This window comes from Delphinapterus leucas, chromosome 5 (genome assembly GCF_059928025.1).
Source record: "Delphinapterus leucas isolate spDelLeu-1000000601 "Yukka" chromosome 5, BTC_Dleu_Yukka2, whole genome shotgun sequence".
NCBI classification, from domain to species: Eukaryota; Metazoa; Chordata; class Mammalia; order Artiodactyla; family Monodontidae; genus Delphinapterus; species Delphinapterus leucas.
The window spans coordinates 26,123,362-26,142,064 of record NC_143133.1 but is presented as its reverse complement, the minus strand read 5'-3'; the positions used below and the strand labels follow the sequence as shown (position 1 = coordinate 26,142,064).

Below are 18,703 nucleotides of genomic sequence, written 5' to 3'. Positions count from 1 at the left end.
CACCTTACAGTTATTGTGTGGTGACTCTCAATAGTGAAACCTAAACTAGTATCGGATCTTGGGAAAAGTAGGTTCTAGGCTTTGCAGATTCTGGAGAGACAAAATGATAAGATAATTCTTAATCATCTTTTGGCTAAATACTAAACTTGGGTAAAGATTCTCCATCTCTTTCTTGTCTTGTTGGAGGGTTTCCTCCTGAGCCACTCAAGTAGTGACCATAACTGCTGGGAGTGGAACTAAGGTTGATGGACTAGGTACAAATTCCAGTGCTGTTTTTTCAAGTCCCTTGGGATGCATCAGAGAATCTGCCCTAATTGAGTTCCCTTAGTGGTGTGTGTATACATGCAAACTGCACACCATGCAGGGACACATGGTGTTCCATAATTCAAAAAACAATGATTTCAACACTTACAAAGTACTTTCATACATGTCATCTCATTTTATCCTTGTAATACTTCTCAAATTTGACAAGAAAACAGAGATGCAACGAAATGAAGTTGAATTTAAAAAGTCATATGATTATCAGACGGACAGATTTATATCAGATCTGATGCTAATCCAGTGCTCATGTTATTTTCAGCCTTCTCATCTCCAATGGATGAGGGCAGGATTACATAACAAAAGGTCAACTCCTAATATTATATAATTGCATGATTTCTGGCAGTAAGGTGTCTGGGAGATACTGCTGAATGTGTAGTGATTGCAAATTGGAGTAAAATGTGTAGTTAGGTTACATGGAAGAAGTTTGGTAACCAGTGTTACCTAATTTAACATTAAAGGTTTTATTATTTACAATGGTATGTCAGAAATATTCCACCACTCCTATAGTAGGTAATAATTTAGTCATTATATTGATTTCAATGAAGTCTCCTTTCTTTCTCCTCATCTTTACAGTATTAGTATTGAGTTATATGTCTCATATTGATGAAGTATATGATTCTACTGCTTTTGTCTTGAAAAGTTTAAATGTTGGCAGATTATAGCTTTCACTGTATTTTTCTTTAGAGATGATTAGCACAGCTCACTACTCCTTTAAAGTGAGTTTAAGCAATACTTTACGTCTGATGAAGAAAAAAAAAAAATCAAGGGAAGCACCCTGAATTTAAGAAAGTTTAAAATAGTTCTGTTGTTTTGGGGGGACTAAATTCATTTCTGAAGCTATTATCTTTAAAAAGTCTTTAATTATCCTAAAGTATTAAGAAAAGAATCGCACCATAAGTAACAACCTAAATGGGAAAACAATTTGAAAAAGAATAGATACTTGTATATGTATAACTTGCTGTACACCTGAAACTAACACAACATTGTTAACCAACTATACTCCAATATAAAATAAAAATTGAAAAAAATAAAAAGAATTCTTTCCAAAAAAAGAAAAAGATTGAGTTAGGCTGAAAATGTCTTTTGAGGGTTCTTTTTTTAAATTAAATACTATACATCTACTGTATTGTCGATGAAAATGAAATTTGATTCATGCAATAAATAAATTGATACCTATAAATGAGTCTGAGCTTAAATAATGAAAGACATAAGCAGAATGACAATCTCTATAATATATTTTTAACATATGCATACACTTTTTTATTGAAGTACAGTTGATTTACAATATTGTGTTAGTTTCAGGTGTACAGCACAGTGATTCATATATATATTCATATATGTATATTCATATATATATATTCATATATATATTCTTTTTCAGATTCTTTTCCCTTATAGGTTATTACAAAATGTTGAGTGTAGTTCCCTGTGCTATACAGTAGGTCCTTGTTGGTTATCTATTTTATATGTAGTAATGTGTATATGTTAATCCCAACCTCCTAATTTATCCCTCCTCCCCTTTCCCCTTTGGTAACCAAAAGTTTGTTTTCTATGTCTGTGAGTCTCTCTTTTGTAAATAAGTTCTATTTGTATCTTATGTGGCATATATACATATGTATATATGTATAATAGAATATTACTCAGCCATAAAAAAGAATGAAGTAATGTCATTTGCAGCAAATGGATGAACCTGGAGATAATCATACTAAGTTAAGTAAGCCAGACAGAGAAAGACAGATATCATGTGATATTGCTTATATGTGGAATCTATACTTACATATTTTAAAGCTTTTGCTATTCAAAAATTTTTAAGATTTAAAGAATATAAAAGGGTAGCTTTTATAAGACAAAACTCTGTTTTCAATAGATTCTTATTACAAATCTAAGCTATGAATAATGGTGAACAGTTGTTGAAGACTTTTTATCCTTTCCTGCACAGTTAGGTTTGTGGTGCAAGCTACCTTCGGCAAAGTTTTTTGCCTTGAACCTTGGATCTGTGCCCTCAAATATGTAATGGCAGATAATGATCAAATTAGTGTGCATAAATCTAGATTTTAGAGATGATGCCAACTTCTGTCATATTCTGGTAGATATTTTTAGTTGCATTTAGCTTCAAGCTGCAGTGAGGTGATCTTCCAGGAGCCACATATCCTTTGTAAAGGATGCTAGCCCAAGTCCTGAGGACTGTTTAATCACAAAGATCTGCATTTAATTCACAACATAAAAAGAAGCGTCCTCTTAAGTATTTTCCAGAATTCTTAATCTCAAAGTCAGTGCTATACAATATCTGTATTAGGATGAGAAAAAGGAGACTTTATAGGAGAATTTCTCAAAGAATATGCATCCAATGCTTTGGAACAAACAATTATTATGGAATTTTTGCTGGTTTGTTTTGTTTTGTTTCATTTTAATTTTCTGATGAAAGCATTTGGAATACCCAAGGATATTACACATATGCATTCACATAAAAAATATTGCACATAATTTCAGAGGTTCATAGACCTGCTTTGAAACCTAAGGTTGGTCCAGGGATTTTAGGTAAGGACTCTTCCTACTTGAGGCACTTTCAAATATACCTATCAGAACTGCACATGAACAGTTTTGGCTCCCCATAATTTCCATTTGGTGTAAGGTCATTAACCTGTATTGAGAGATTCTGTTTATTTCTGTAAGAATGCAGAAAATTGTGGAAAATTTCATGAAAAGGAGCCATTCCATATGCCCATCTCCCATTTGAGTGGGTGGCATGCTTTTCCTTTTGAAAACCATTGTGGGTGGCCCAAAGAGATACCTGTAAAATGAGGAACCTACATTGTGTTTTCTGGTGTGATATCTATTTAGCCATCAGACTTCCTGTTCTTTGTGTTACCAAAGCATGGGTAAAAAAACATGAGAGGTGAAGGTTTGCTGGGAAGCCTGAGAGAAGTAAGAGAGAAAAACAGTGCCATCTCAATGTCTCTGGTCTGAGAACTCACCAGGAGACTAGGTAACCCATGGAACCACGGTTGAACATTAGACTATAGGAGTGTGGGTCAAAGGAATGTACTTTTCAGAGGAATGAAGTATGAGGCTGCCAGGAGGATGAAAATATGTGGCTTAATTTTAGAAGGGGCCACCAATGCCCAGGTGAGCTGTAAGGGAGTGAGCCATTCACCTATAGGGCCAACATGTCAACATCAAACCCACAGCCAATGAGCAAGTTGAGGAGTTTGCACTAATTAAAGGGAGGACTATAGTTTTGTCATGGGTGGTTATCCAAGGAAACTGCCTCCCTTCCCCTTCCCTCCACTTAGCTCTAACATTTCTAGAAAGGTACACATTAGGGGGAGTGTAGGGTTAAGACTTGGGAACCAGAATATCCTCCCCACACATACACACACTTCTAAACCTCCAAACCACTAAAGTGGAACCTCCTAGGCATGGGGTGAGTAGGAAAACAATAGTGATTGTTTAATAATAGAAAGTTATTGAAGATAAATTGTACAGATGGATTGAGCTAAGGTCATGAGAGAGGACTACAAGGTGACTGTGTTCCCTGGAGATGTTCAGTGGTCAACCTGTCAACTGTGGATGGACTGACTACTCCACACAGCACACTCAGTGCTGGTGGTTAAAAAAATAAAGCCATTTTATATTTATGTATTAGCCTTGATGCTATTCAAATGCTTAGTTAGTTGCCTGGGACATAAAAGGTACACAATAAACAATATTTTCTTCTTTCCCAAACTTGTTCCATTTTTCTAGGAGATTTAACAAATCAAAGTTTCAGGTGCCATTTTACAAATGCCATATGTTCATTAAAATAATAGATATCAGGGCTTCGCTGGTGGCAGAGTGGTTAAGAATCCGCCTGGTAGTGCAGGGGACACGGGTTCAAGCTCTGGTCCGGGAAGATCCCACATGCCGAGGAGCAACTAAGCCCCTGCGGCACAACTACTGAGCCTGCGCTCTAGAGCCCGCGAGCCACAACAACTGAAGCCTGCGCGCCTAGAGTCCGTGCTCCGCAGCAAGAGAAGCCATGGCAACTAGAAGCCCGCGCACCACGATGAAGAGTAGACCCCACTCACTGCAGCTAGAGAAAGCCCAAGTGTAACAAAGAAGACCCGATGCAGCCAAAAAAAAAAAGATCAAATATTTTGATGAACCCATGCTTTTTCCATAATGACTGCACTAATTTATATTCCTAGCAACAGTGCACAAGGGTTCCCTTTTCTCAATATCCTCACCAAGATTTACAGTTATAAAAAAGAATGAAACTTTGCCATTTGTGACCACATGGATGGACCTGGAGGGCATAATGCTAAGTGAAGTAAGTCAGACAGAGTATACTGTGTATTTGCACTTACATGTGGGATCTAAAAAATAAAACAAATGAACAATTATAACAAAACAGAAACAGACTCATAGATATGGAGAACCAACTAGTGGTTACCAGAAGGAGGGGTGAGAGAGGCAAAACAGTGAAGGGAATTAAGAGGTACAAACTACTATGTATAAAATAAATAAGTTACAAGAAAGTAATGTATAGCACAGGGAATATCTTCAATATTTTATAATAACTTTGTATGGAGTATAATCTATAAAAATATCAAATTACTGTGTTGTACACCTGAAACTAATATAATCTTTTAGGTTAACTATACTTAAGTAAAAAAATAGGTATCAAAAGTCTTCATTTTTATGTGTATGTGTGGAGTCAATAAATTCTTTTGAACAAATAGATATTGCCAGTCAAGTATGTACACATGGCTCCATTTGATACTCTTTAGGAAACTGGATTATAATCAGAAGTAGCCTTAAACTCTAGGGGAGCTGCTTATAGTTCAGAAAATTTTAGGATTGTGAAAAAAAATTCTTGCTGTCTGCCACTATTACAATGAATTTGGGCTAAGTTCAGTAAGTTTAGATTTAAGAACTATTTATGTGTCCAAATACCAACCATTAACAGTAGAAGAGTACTAATTTTTTGACACCCTACTAAAGGCCAACATCTTTATAAAAATTATAATTCTTACAACAACACAAAAGGTAGGTTTTCAGTTGGAAAAACAACAAAAAGAAGCAAAAACCCTGAGACATAGGGAAGTTATTTTTTAAAAATCTCTGTGATTGGGCAAGTTATTGGAAGTGTAGCTGTTCTAGTAGTGATAGTAGTCTTAATGGTGGTGATAATATGTGACTTGTCCAAGATAAGGAAGGTGCTAAGCTACTAAATGTTCAAGGTTAGACACTCCCTTGACTGTCTTCAGAGCTCTCGATTTTTCACATCACACTGCTTCTCACAGAAATTGAAATGTTCATTGGGTTCGCTTTCCTTCACATCATTCTCAAGCTTCTACAACTACGTCTGAGCTTCACAAGTGGCCACAAACACATTCTTATTTAATTCCAAGTTCTACCTGTGTCTCAAAACACCATTTTAAAAATAAAAAACAAGTTGTTTTTCACCTACAAATGTGAAAAGTAATGGCTTTGACCTGTAGCTCAAGGTCCTGACTTGTTTAAAATTCATCCCAAAGGGCTTGCTGATGTGAATCAAATGTCCCAACTCCCAGGTATATGTTCTCTAGCAGCCTCAGACTACTTACAAAGGCAAAGAAGGTTTAGTAAAATATTTTTCTCCAGCCTAGACTGATCTCAAAAGAACATTTTTAAAAAATAGTCATTAATCCTTTGGTGAACTGAGGCATAGCTGAGCCAGAGGAATAAAAGTTGTTAGCATTTGATGATCTGAGGGAAGCTTAAGTGTAGAAAACTATTTTTAGTTTGCAATATTAGAAAGCACTCGGTCATTTAAAAAGTATTCCAATCTCTTCTTCAAGCAACTTTAGACTCTAAAGTGCGTCATAGATATATTCGTTTCTAGCTTACATAAATACCAGTAAGAACGTAGTGCAGTGTAAAATATTGCCAGATATTGACAAATCCTTTGTAGATGGACCAAAAAAAAAATCTCATTTGTAAATGAATAATTATAGACCCAATTAGACTCTTCTGGGGAAAAAAAAAATTATACCTAAAGAAGGGTGCCTATTCTTGAACATGTCAAATTCCAATGTTATTTCATAATCACATAGGTAATAAATGTAGTAAATGAAATAGTCCTCTGTGTTTGGGAATTAAAGCTCTCCTAGTGTGTTTGAAATTCTTACAACAAAAAGTAGATATTATATATTTGCTTACCAAGTAAGGAAAGTCTTACTCCAGGCAGTGGAATATTTTGCTCGTGATGGCATATTCTCTCATGTATGCATTTTTTAATAAAGAAATTTTATAGAAACCTAAAGTTTATAGAAGCCTAAAAATTATGATAGTTAATATAAATTCATTCCTAGGTAAGATATTTAAACAAAATGTTGAAAGTGGAGTTTTGAGGCAAAATATAAAGAGACAATTAAATAGGCCTATTAGTTGCTTTATTGTAAATAACTCACATGGCTATTGCTAACAGAGTTTTAGGCTCGTTATTTGACCCTTTAGTATTATTATGGTGGACCCCTCTTTCAAGCATAGCTTTTTTTAGGTTGAGTGGACACTGGGCACTTGTGAGTACAGTGTTAAGTACAGAAACCACTTTACCTAATTTGGGCAACCTGGGAAATGAAAAACAGAAAAAATACTGTTCTTTTGTGAGTCTTCATGTAACTCTCTGAATTTTGGATTATTATCGTAAGATGAAATATTTGAGTGGTCAAACTGCCAAGGGATTAAAAAGGATTAAGTGTGAGCTGACTAGAAACTAGAACATACTCCCAGCAGAAGCCAAGAAAAACAGTAATAAAACAGTGCTTTTACTATTAAAAATGAACCAGAGTGTTCTTTCATGGATTCATTATATTACTCGGCCTGACATTGTCATCAGGTTGATCAATAATCAAATGTTCAACATATTTCTTAACTATAATCCTACCACCTGGATATTAATGAGAAATGAACAAAGTAAATTATTGAGGTGGAGAACTAATGAAAGCATAAGGAATGACATGCTGGTAGGTGACACAGCTCCCCAGAAATATTTCAGAGTCTGTTCTGAACCAATAAAATTACAGTGACAATAATTCTGATCATTACCTGTATTATGTATCCATTTTCTTTATCTTTTAATCTTCCAATTTTCACTTCTCTAGAGACAAAGTACAAGATACTCAAGTAATAATCTGACAAGCAAAGATTGCAACACAGGAGGTGAACTGTAAATATTCGTAGAGAGTGATGATGATAGGGAACATAAAGAAAATTTTTAGTGCAATAATGATCAGCACAGGTTTTTTTTGTTTTAGTAGTTAAAGTAAGACCTGTTTAGCCGAGAGTTTGATGATTCCACATGTACCCAAGTTTCACATAAATATTCTGTGAAAATGGGGTTATTCTAAAGACAGACTAGGCTGTGGTCAATACTTTTTACATGACCATTTCAACCCAGAACATGTGTTGTAATGCCCAGGTGGTGTTTACTGAGCAGAGCACTGTGCAGTTCATTCATACACCCTTTCAATTAATGTTTGTCGAGAGCCTAGGTGCCAGGTACTGGCATACAAAGTAAACAAAGTCCCTTTTTCATGGAGTTTATAATATAATGGAGGTAGACAAACAAAACAAATTGTAAGAAATACTCAACAGTTCAGATGGTAATAAGTGCAATCCAAAGAAAAATAAAGCAAGATAAGGGGTTAGAGATTGGTGATGGTGGTAAGGGAGAGCTATTTTATATAGGGTGGTCATGGTAGATTTCTCTGGCAAGATGACATTTGATAAGAAACCAAAGGAAGTGACAAAGTGAGCCAGTGGATATTTAGGGTGGAACAATACAGACAGAGAGAAGAGGAAATGCAAAGATACTGAGATAAAGCATACTTGGCCTGTTGGAGAAGCAGTGAGGAGTTCAACGTGGCAGGTGTGGAGTTGGTGAGGGTCAGAATGGAAGGCGAGTTCCCAGCGGTGGGGCGGGTGGGCAGATCCAGGAGGAACATGCAGGCCTTTACAGGGACCTTGGCTTTTACTGTACGTGAAATGATAAACATTGGATGGTTTTGCACAGGACAGTGACGAGATCTACTATTTCTTAAAAGGATTACTATAGTTGCTGTGTTGAGAAGAAACTATAGTTATACAAAGATGAAAGTAAAAAGACCACTGAGGAGACTTGCAAGAGTCTAGGTAAGGGAAAATGGTGATTTGTTCCTAGTGGGCAGTTGTAGCAGTGGAGATGGTGAGAAATGGTAAAATTTTGAATAAATTTTGAAGGGTGAGTTGATAGGATATACTGATAGATTAAATGTGGGATATGAGAGACAGAGAAAGTTAAGGATGAGTCTGAGTCTGAGATTTTTTGCCTAAAAACTGGAAGGAAGAAGTAGTCTTTCACCGAAATAGAAAAGGATAGGGCTTGAGGGGTAGAACTGGGCATCAAAGAGTTCAGATTTGAGATTATCAGATTTAAGATGCTTATTAAGTATCCAAGAAGAAATGTTGAATAGACAGTGAGATACAGAGCAGGAATTAAATAGCAATAATGTAGATGACATTGTCAGATGTTTGCTATTTGGGAAGTCAAAAGAAAAAGTACACAGTAAATAACTCAGAAATATTACAATTAAAATATATAATAAAATTAAATATTTATGTATTAAAATAATTCCCTTAATTCATGATATCTTCAAAATATTAAAATAAATATTAACTTTTAAGATTTCTCTGTGGAAAGAACTCCGTGACTTGTACGAGAAACCTGTATCAAAAATGTTAAAATCAACCTCCAAAAATTATGGAGGTTAAGAATCTCTACTTAAGAAAATAAAAATGAAAAATTTTTGATCCTGAAATTATCAGCTCACTAGCATTTCTAACTCCTTACTTAAAAGAAAAAAAAAAACACCTTACATAAATGAATATGCTGCTTTGTAAGTTAGTAGTGCATAAACCAAATTAAACCTTCAAGTCAGAAATTGTTCCGCCTATTGGGAACATGTATAGTATTTTACCTGAAAATTTCCAGAAAGTCAGATAGTCAGCTCTACAAAATTCAACTGAGGGCAATTAAAGGTAAATATGTTTCTTTTAAACTTGAAAAAACCTAATGTTAGAACTACCTTGAAAGTCTCTCCAAAGTTCTACTGAGTAATATTTGTAGAAAAGGGATACCAATTTTTTCCTTAAAGGAAACATCGTAAAATAATTATGGAGATATCCCAGATTTCTTTGCTACTGAAAAGGAAGAGAAATTTAAGAAAGAAATATCAAGTTGTTGGCCCTCTGTACAAATAATCAAGTATGTCAGAAAGGGCCAAGAACATGGAAACATGACCTTTTTTAAATGAAGGGTTCTTTTTGGAGATAGAAAATATCTCCAAAAAGATAGAAAATAGATTTAAATAGATTAAGGATGGAGGTTTAAAAAAACGTTAACATGTAGAATGAATTACCTGAATTGCCTGTTAAAGTTATGAGCAAGCCCTTCTCCCATAGCAACCACTGAAATCAGTGCAGAGAGAAATGAGCCGTCTCTGGTTCCTGATATGAATCTTTTCCCTAAATAGTCCAATGCAATTGCCAATACTTGTTTAGCTGCAGACCAAACATAAGTAATTGTCTGTGTGTCTTTCATTCATGCTTGCATATATATGTTTATCTTAGAATTGCCTATAATTTATCTTCAGGAAAAGATTTAGAAAGCAAGTTAGCACTAACTAGGAACAAGTCTATACTTATGGATGAAATATGTAACTCATCCTCTGCCCAAAGAAGCAAGCGTCCCAACATGTTATACACAATGACTTATTTTAGGGCTCACTTTACACAGATATCACTGTGCTCCTGCAATGTAAACGTAGACATCTATTGAATCAGATGGACATAAATTTAACATTATTTTGAGTAACCCAATGAAATTTCATTGTTTCCTAAAGACGACGAATATGCCATTATTTACCACACAGGAATAGACATATACTTGTATATATAGTGAATGAATATATTTCACAAATTCTTTTGAGACCCACAGGAAAATGCTCTTAGAAAAATCTTGGAAAGTTACAATTATGAAAGAAATGCCTATATCCTTTCCATCTCATCTTTATCAGGAGTTAATCTAAGCAGAGCTGTATAAGATTTCAACTGGAATCAAGAATGCTGTATGGTTTCCTCTAATTATATCATTACTTTGCCTAGATATTTGAGAAATTTTTGCTAACTCATTTAGCACACTCTGAATTTACTTTCCTGATCTCCACTTTAACTAAGCAGCATCAGTAGAGTCATTCTAGATGGAAGTGGTATTTTGCAATTGCAAGAGGTTAGATAGAGAATCATTTTCATGTGTAAACACTGAGGAGCATCCCCGCACTGTCCTGCAATCTGCAGATTGGCATATGATAGAAGTATGTGTATGGAGCATAACTAGTTAGTAAATAATAATACTGTTGAATTTTTCAAAATGACTGTACTTGAAGAGTTGGCTTCAAATTAAGGAAAATGTTTATTTTTGCCAAATGACGATTTGATGGAAAAAAAAAAAGACTGAAAGGAGGTAGGTGGAGAGCAGACGAGAAAACAGGTATTTACTACTCTATTTGGTGCCACAATAAACCTTTTGTTGTAAGTGTAATGATGAACTCAGCAAAATTTCCAATACTCAGTCAGTCGCTGATCCAGCCATTTTAAGTGGTTCTGAACTATTTTAAGAAAGATGATGGAGTGTTAATCTGATTATGAGAAATTGTTCTTCTTGGGTTGACTTCATTAAAAATCATTTCGGAAACAAACATCTCAGCTTCAATAACATCACACAGGTAAAAAAAAAATCTTCTAGCACGTTTGAAAAAGCTTCTCCTTGCAACCACACATGACTAGTATAAGGATAAAGAAATCACGCTCAGTATATCATATTCTGTCATCCCATGCCAACCTCACACGTTTGTTTTCATTCTTTTCTATTGCTTACTTCACCTCAGGAGCCTTTAAACTCTTCTAATTTTGAAAATCAAAATAACCCATGGAATTATTTTGTTTTCCAATGAGTATCAGGCAATCAAGGACTCTCCTGATGACTAAAGTAGAGAGAGCATGGAGAGGTGTGATGTTGGGTGGTTTCAGTAACCAGAAGAAGCTTGGAAGAGGGTGTAGAATTAACATCTGGCAAGGAGAGCTGGATGGCCCAGGACAATAGATATACAAGGATACTCAGATGTGAAGTAAACCCTTAGTCCCAAGAGTACAATCAGTGTTTTTAAAGTTAAAACCATGACTCCTGGCACTGTTTGAAAACCTTAACTTACTCTCTACCAGTTGTCATCTGGCTTTTTAAAATTACAGGACACGGTTGTCCCTGTATCTCATCTCTGTCCTTTTCACTTCTGTTTTCCCTCAGTTCTCATCCACATGCTGAACTAAAGCACAAATGCTTCCCTTTTCCTCCCCATTTTTTCTTTGAAATCTATTAACAGTGCAGATTTTAAGGTGTATATCATGTGTTTCAGAGAGAGCAACAAAAGCAAAAGAAGCAACATCAATGGCTCCCCTATGAGCTATCGCCTCATAACTAGTGTAATAACTTCTTTAAAAAAAATGGTAAAGCTGATTTTTCCAAAGTGCATTTAGCTATGTCATCTGCATGGAAGACATAATTGAGTTACCTTGGTCTTACAGAAACTTCTGTTTATTGAATAAGACATTTACTTCCACCAATTTTCTGAATGAAATTATGATTTTCATTGTGTTTGTATGGAGGATTCTTATTCTCCTAGAGCTGAATACAATAATTTATATATCAATTAGTAGAACATATGATCCAAGGTTAACCTTTTGTTCTCCCCTTATGACAAACAAAAGTGAAAATATTAAACCCACACTAAATATAAAGATTTACAGAGAACACTATTTATTGAACATTTCCCATATACCAGATATCGTGCCAAGTGCTTTAAATGGGCTGTGTCATTTATTCCTGACAATGGCCATGGGGGCGATTCAATTCACAGGTGGGAAGACTGACACCCAGTGGGGTAAAGAACTTGTCAAAAGTCAACCACTAGAAAGTAGCAAAATTAAGATTTGAATAAAAGTCTGATTTCAAAAACTTTGCTTTAAACAACTACATTAAATTATTTTCAGTAAAGAAATTGAGGAGATTTTAAATGTGAAAGAATCCTACTGTATTATATAAAATAAAATATTAAGAAGGAAGAACGTTACCTGCCTGGCTTTAATCTCTACCTGCTACTTTAAAAAGGATGCTTTTCATTCATTTTGCTATTTCACTGAGTCTAAAACTATTCTCCAACTTTAACAATAATGATTTACTTGTAATCTTGTATTGAATTTATATTATCCTTGAATTGAGAAAAATTGTCAACTTTAGTCCACCATTCTGTTCCTGACTGTTCATCATCTCCATTCCAAATTGGTCTATTAATTAATTTACCTTAATCTCAGAAGATAGGCCCTACTTATGCCATTCCTGTGCTATTTTAGAAATATATTTTATTTTTAAATGTGATATATTTAAAATATATTTTAAGTATATTTAAATCGCAAAAAACACATTTTTGTTATTGATATTTAAATTTTCTACAATTCAGTTACACAAGGAATCCCTAATTTACAAATTATTTTTCTTCTGAAAAGTTCATTTGTGGGTCAGTGAAATGTGGAACATATTTTCCTTACAAAGTTGCAAATGAGAATTTGGTCCTCAGGCCAGTCATCAAAGCCTTAATGAAAGCTGAACTACAGTCCTTGTGATACATATTACTGAGTTCCCAGTCTTCAGAGCAGGTCATTAGTAATTCAGAAATTTAAGGTAGAGTAGAAAGACAGATTCAATTAAATGCAAATATTTAATAGAAGTTATGCATTTATAATAAGAAATAATACATAAAGAACAACCTATAATAATATGTTACTTCCTCTTGTTATAAAACTGTGCTCAGTAAGCGTGATATAATTGTTGAGTCACTAAAATGTAGACCTCTGTTTTTGATGTAACACCCCTGAAGGAGATGGATTAGAGAGAAGCACTTGGAATAACAAGAACTGAGGGATGAATTTAGTGAGAAGACTGCCCCTCACCCCACCCTTCACCCTGTGACCAGTGTGGTATGCATGCTCAATTCCACAGCTCCCTTACACTGTATGTACCAAAGGTCCACACAGTGGAGTGTGCCATTCCCAGGAAGAGTACAAAGCAACTTTGTGAAAGAAAACATTCTTATATTTTATATACATATATATTTCAATGTAAGATAGAAAGGAGTTAAGCTCTCTTGACCTTTCATACCCAGCAGAAAGGACTTAAGCTCTCTTGACCTTTCATACCCAACTGAACCTGGAATCCTCATTTAGTCCAGATGGTTTTCTGACATATATAGCATTTGGGGTATTGAGGGGACAGTGGATGATTACTGTGGTGTGCTTCTTTTTTTAAGTAACTCTTTGTCAAAATATATTTAAAGTGCACAAATCATAAGTGTACTGCTATGATATGTGAATTTTTACAAAGTGAACGTGCCCAGATCTATATAACAGAATATCACAGCAGCTCAAAAGCCTCCTCAGGTGCCTGCTCGCTTATCATCCACCTCCCCCAAAGGTAAAGACTCTCCTGACTTCCATCAACATAGCTTCGTTTTGCCTACTTTTGAACTTTATATAAATGGAATCACACAGTCCATGCTCATTTTTGTGTCAAAGTTTTTTTCTCAACATTATGTTTTGTGAGATTTCTTCCAAGTTGTTCTAAGTACTTTGTTCATTTTAGTGACTGCATATTATTCCATTGTGTAAATATGTCACAATTTATTCATTTATTATAATGCTAATGGAAATTTATGATGTTTTCAGTTTGGGGTTTTGGGAGTGATGCTGCTCTAAACACTTTCGTACATGTCTTTTGAGGAACATATGTACACACTTCTGGCGAGTATATATCTAGAAATGGGATAACTGTGTTATAGGATAAGTGCATATTGTTTTCCAAGGTGATTGTTCCAATTTACACTCCTGCCGGCAGGTCATGACTGTACCAGTTGCTTCATATAACTCACCAATATTCATTATTATTTTCTTTAATTTTAGCCATTCTGGATATGCAATAATATAACTGTGATTTTAATTTGCATTTCCTTGATTACCAGGGAGATGGATCATCTTTTCACATACTTATTAGTTGTTGGGGAATCATCTTTTGTGAAACACCTTTTAAGTCTTTTGCCCATTTTTAAATTGAATTATCTATTTTTGTTATTGATTTTTAATCTTTATGTATTTTTTATACGAGTCCTTTGTCAGTCCTTTTCCAGAACAATGTATTATGAATACCTTCTCCCACTCCGTGGCTTGTCTTTTCCATTTTCTTATTGGCATCTTTGATAAACAGAAGTTATCAATATTAGTCAAGTCCAATTTATCAATCTTTTCTTTTATGGTTAATACATTTTTGTGTGTCTGCTTACAAAATTTTTGCCCACCCTCATGATGGTGAAGATAATCTCTCATGTTATCATCTAAAAGATTTATGGTTTCCTATCACATTTATGTCTACTTGGAATTAATGTTTATGTATGGTTACACTTCATTTTTTTCCATGGGGCTATCTAGTAAACCCAGTACCGTTTATTGAAAAGACTATTCATGTCCTCATGGAGTGTTCTTTTTGTGTATTTGCTTTTGTCCTTGTTGGACACATTACAGTTTACATGTGCCCAATTAAAAGGATTTATGAATTCATTTTCTTAAAGAGTAAAATAGTATAGTATTTCATAATAAGATATAGATTATCAGAACTTTTGGTATTTATAGATGTTCACTGGTTATTTCATGGCAAAAAGCTAAGGTGAGTTCCAAATTCATTTTACAGAAAAGATGAGTTCCAAATAGCTTTTCTTTTTCTGTGATGACCACTGGCTGGCAGGGGTATACTTCATGAAGTTATTTTCAATTAAAAAAAAAATCTTTCTTTTCAAAAGGAAGGTTAAGTTAAACAAAAAATCGAGTAAGCAAATGCTTTTCAAGTGAAAGTACCAAAAATAGCAAATGGATATGTGTACTAGGAAATACTTCATGTCATATGAGTTTGCTGCTGAAAATAGGTTACAGATTTCACATTTTTAAAAGTGAAAAACTTGGCAAGAGAATTTTCTAACCTGTTTTAAAATATTATAAGCAAATAATTTTAGTTAATTTTGAACACATTTATTACAAATACAAAAATATATCTTCTGAGTAGTTTCTGTAATAACTGATTAACAAACCTTAGGACGTATAAAATTTGCTTCTTGAATTTCAGCAAGTCTTTGTATAATGGATGGCTAGGAATAAAACTCCAAGTATCATTATTTAGTAAGTTTAGCCAAGATTTATATATCTTTTGAGATATCTTTATTAACTGTAGTGATTAGACCCAAGGATCAAAATAAACTAAACTCAACAAGATTTTCTAATCTCTGTATGACAAATTGTTAAACCAAGACTTAAAAAACAAAGTGGCATTCAATCACATTACTCTAAAGATGTCATCAGTATAACTTTTAATGAAGGTCTATTAGTTTTCTATTGATACACAGCAAATTACAAATTTAGTGGCTTAAAACAACACTCCTGTGTTAGTACTCAGTTCTGCAGGTCAGAAGTCTAGCACAACCTGGCTGAGTTCATGCTCAGGGTATCACAGAGTTGATAGCAAGATGCTGGCTGGACTAAGAGTTGCTCTCAGCTCTGGAGGCAGCTTGCATTCCTTGTCATGTGGCCTCATCCATTTAGAAGCCAGAAACAGTGCAATGAATCTTCTCATGCTTTGAGTCTCTGACTTTCTCTTTGATCCCTGCTTTTAAAGGGCTTATGTGATTAGGTCGGGCCCACCCAAAGAATCTCTCTAGGAGACGGAAGGCGTGGGGGAAAGGCGCGGGCGGAAGGCGGGGACGCGTGGCGCGGAAGGTCCTCCGGCGCGCACCGTCCTCCTCTCTCTGGGTCTCAGAAGTCTGAGCCAGTGACCGGCGGCGGCTGCAGCACGTGGGTCCCTGAGGCCTCGTGTGCCTCCAGCTTCCTCTGCTGACAGAGCTCAGCATCTTCCCACCTGGCAGAAGAGCAGATGATTAGAGGGCCCATCTCCATTTCCACAGAGCAGCCAATTATGGGTGGATTTGATTGGGAGGAAAATCCTGCAAAAATGTCTCTGTACCCATCTCTTGAAGACCTGAAGGTAGACAAGGTGATTCAGTTTTTATGGAATTGAACTTTAAATTAACCATGGTAGACTTTGAGCAGAGTTTTTTTCTTTTGAAAGCAGCAGAAAGAGAAGGAAACAGTTGATACTGGCAAATGTTGGATTGGAAGATAAAGAGGGCTACAATCTACATCAGGCTGACCTCTTTAAGGAGAAGCAAATTATATGGGTATTTCCATTAGAAGACTTTTTATGTCCTGAGCAGAAAGCTAGCTGCCTGGAGATGTAACAGCAAGCTCAAACTGCCTTTTCTGCAAACCCTGCCAATCCAGCAATTCTATCTGAAGCTTCTGCTCCCATCTCTCAAGATGGAAATCTCTATCCTAAACTGTATCCAGAGCTCTCTCAGTACATGGACCTTAGTTTAAATGAAGAAGAAATACGTGCAAACATGGCCATGGTCCCTGGAGCACCAAGTCAGGGGCAGTTGGTAGCAAGAGCTTCCAGTATGAACTATATGGTGGTTCTTGTAACTGGTAATGATACTGCAATCCACAGAGCAGAAATTAAGGGATTCGGGAAGTCATTTTGTGTAAGGATCAAGATGGAAAAATTGGGCTCAGGCTTAAATCCATAGATAATGGTATATTTGTTCAGCTAGTCCAGGCAAATTCTCCATCGTCGCTGGTTGGTCTGCGATTCGGGGACCAGGTGCTCCAGATCAACGGGGAGAACTGTGCTGGCTGGAGCTCCAACCGAGCACACAAGGTGCTCAAGCAGGCTTTTGGAGAGAAGATTACTATGACCATTCGTGACAGGCCCTTTGAATGGACAATTACCATGCATAAGGACAGTACTGGACATGTTGGCTTTGTCTTTAAAAGTGGAAAAATCACATCCATAGTGAAAAATAGTTCTGCAGCTAGAAACGGTCTTCTCACGGAACACAACATCTGTGAGGTCAACAGACAGAATGTCATTGGACTGAAGGACTCTCAAATTGCAGACATACTGTCAACAGCTGGGAATGTAGTTACTATTACAATCATGCCTGTTTTTATATTTGAACATATTATTAAACGGATGGCACCAAGCATTATGAAAAGCTTGATGGATCACACCATTCCTGAGGTTTAGAAGTCACGGCACAGTAGAAACTTCACTGAAGTTCTCCCGTTTACGTCTCTGGCAACTTACCTTTATATTATGCACATGAAGCTTTCTAAGAGCCAGCAAGCATATGCTGCATGAGGACCTTCCTGTCTTACAGTAGGGCTGGGAATCTTACTGTTTGATCTGATATCTTGTTCAGACTTCAAGATAGTTGTAGCCTTATCCTGATTTTACAGTTGAAAGACTTACTTTCATAGACTAGTGTCTTTACTGGAAACCAGATGCTTTTTCAACCCATGTCATTAGGATGACTGATACAGGCTCAGCTTTGTTGGAACCAGTCACCTTCAATCCTGGGTATCAGGTAGTGCTGTTCATATCACTTTAGTTCTATGGTATATGTGCATTTTTACTGTTACCATAGTACATTTAGAATGATTACTTTTTTCTTTCAGTTCTGTTTGTATAAAACACCAATTAAGTAACACTGGTTTCATTCCATGTAAGCATTATTATACAGTGTATGTAGGCTGCAAGAGACTATATTGACTATCATTACGTTTTAACTACCTTTACTTAATATGCTTGGACTGTCACCTTAACAAACAACGTTAAGCATCTAGAATAAAAGCCAAACTATTGCTGCCTTTCTAAAACCCCAAATGCAGTTCTCTGTTAAACTGAAACGGACACTAGCCCAGAGCAGTGTAACGGTACATGTTGAGCAATAGCACAGCTGCTTAGTTGCATTTGAGATTTTCTAGTCCTTGTGTAATGGAAACTCTTCCTCTAAAAGTTACTGGTATCACTTTCTGAGGAATGAATCACTATATATGTAATGTAAAAATTCTTGTACTAAATAGGATAAACTTTGACTTCTTTTTCATGTGTAGATTAAGTGGGATAATACTTGGTTTTGGCACTTACATGTAACCTAGCTGCTCTGGGATGTCTTAGAATGCTATCCTGGTCATTCGTTCCATTTCCTGACCCCCTCCCTGCAAACAGAATGACAGCGACACTTCATCCTGATTTGTTTTTCCTTCTCTTTGGTTTATGCCTATTCTATTTTAATTGAAAATGTATAAATAAAGTTAGATTTTAGTCTGAAAA

General features: G+C 35.6%; 1 pseudogene; it reads left to right on the top strand.

Annotated features, from left to right (window-relative positions):
• Window positions 1–16,768: 16,768 nt before the first annotated feature.
• On the top strand, window positions 16,769–17,690 carry LOC111186089 (syntenin-1 pseudogene; annotated as a pseudogene).
• Window positions 17,691–18,703: the final 1,013 nt, after the last annotated feature.